General features: G+C 41.3%; 1 non-coding gene across 1 annotated transcript; it reads left to right on the top strand.

Annotated features, from left to right (window-relative positions):
* The first annotated feature begins 457 nt into the window (after nt 1-457).
* On the top strand, nt 458-540 carry Trnal-uaa (transfer RNA leucine (anticodon UAA)). The gene has a single exon. It is a non-coding gene; the product is annotated as a tRNA-Leu (tRNA).
* Nucleotides 541-1,985: the final 1,445 nt, after the last annotated feature.

Here is a 1,985-nt window from a genome sequence, read left to right on the forward strand (position 1 = left end):
CAAAGTCGTCGTGAACGTAATGTTTACTTAACTGTAAAATTACTTTTTAAAAATGAAGCTCGTGGCGTGTGCGCTCTTTGTGCAGGGTAAAGCCAAGTTAATGAGATTTGAACAAAGCGTCTTTTCGTTGATGGATGAAAATGTTGGATAAGATTTTCTGGGACGTCGAATTAACCGTAGGTATTAGGTTTTAAAGTCCGAACACAGTAGATGTGTCAGTCGTTACACTACGCTCCAAATAGTACAACCTAATCTGTGAAAGAAAAACAATTCTAGACCAACTGAGTGAAAGTTATAACCTAAATCTTTATAGATTGCCCGAAGATATGATAAGGGGGATTCCCTTACTAACAATAGATTATTGCAGTGAATGGGTGAATATATGAATAAATGCTTCTTCCTGGAAGTAGATGACATTGATTAACTTCAACAGATTTTGAAATCAGCACATATATCTACCAGGATGGCCGAGTGGTTAAGGCGTTGGACTTAAGTTCCAATGGACGAATGTCCGCGTGGGTTCGAACCCCACTCCTGGTATCAAACTTTTCTTTTCGAGCAACATTGAAGGCAAGAAGTCAGTTCTAGCTCTATCGAGCTAGCGAACCTTATCCTGATAAGATGAAAAATCGCCTCTGTAATGTAGTGTAAACGCTCTGGTAAACGAGACCGGTCAAGATTTACTGCCAGTGAGGATAGAACCAACGAAAATCAATCCTGCCTAATGTACGGTGAGCCTCTAATGGAAAAAATGACACCGCAGCCGCGAATATATCCGGTATATTTATACGTCCTTTCGCCAGAAACAAAGCCAATAATGTTGAGGCATGATTCCCGGGATTTCTGGTCACTGATACGTGATGAAATTTATGGTTCAACACGGTGCCAGCAAATCAACTGTAAACTCTCTAAAAGTTGACAGTCACTCGGGCTTTCGTTAGATAGTCGATTGCTGTACTCGACTTCTCCCCCTCCCCCTTACTTGATTTATCGTGTTCTGGTCGTGGTTTAAAACAAGGCACAGTAAACAAGACGATTCGTCACCATCATAAATGTTTATGAATGCCACCGGGTTTCACAGCTTCAAGGGAACAACAGAAAGTCTGAAACACAAACATCGGACGTCATATCCGTCCAAATGATCCTTCGTTGTTAGAATTGAGAGGTACAAAGTAGATTTTTATGCGGAATTTACGACGAATTGTATCGGATTCTGTAATCTTGAGTCTCGATTCGGGGCTTTAATGGAAATAACACAGCCAACATCATCAACGACTAAGATTCGATCTTGTCTCCTCGTCATCTTCGCTTTATACGAGATTTATTTACGTATTTAAAGTTTCGAAAATTGCCTTAGTCTAGTTCAATTCGCGGAAGCCACATCCGACGCTATAACGCGAGAAACGCGGTTTGCCTCGGGCTACGCATGCGGCCTGGCAGGCAGGAAACTCGTTCGTCACTCTATCGATGATTGCAAGTCTCGAACCATCGATTGTCGTAATTCAAAAAAATGTTTCACTCACTTATGCCTGTTACGAAGACAAGTTTACATCGTTTAGTTCCCATCAGAACAGATGTGGCGACAATCAATCGAATTTGCTCTTCTGTTGAACACAGATAAGCGGCAATATTTATTTAGATCGATAGCGAATAAATTGGCCAAGTTACTTTATGCCTCCAAACGGTGCGTTTCCTGGGTAGAAACGCTTAAATTCGTGCATATACTACATGAGGAAATAGCCACAAACTGAGAATGTTCCGCTAGGAAAGGTTTGATGTTCTTTCGTACAGTTTATAGGCGCGTTAATGACGCTGTTTGTCATTAGTTTTCCCAGTTAGGTTTAAGGAGCAATGTCCATCGATGCTCCGCGAGGAAATCGCCTCATCTCAACTGAACGATACCACCCTCGGGAGTATTATTCCATGATAATCGATATAATGAAGGTCAATGACCAATAGGTTGTTGGTTTTCAGAGAATAGCATG

This window comes from Tubulanus polymorphus, chromosome 6, assembly GCF_964204645.1.
Source record: "Tubulanus polymorphus chromosome 6, tnTubPoly1.2, whole genome shotgun sequence".
NCBI classification, from domain to species: domain Eukaryota; kingdom Metazoa; phylum Nemertea; class Palaeonemertea; order Tubulaniformes; family Tubulanidae; genus Tubulanus; species Tubulanus polymorphus.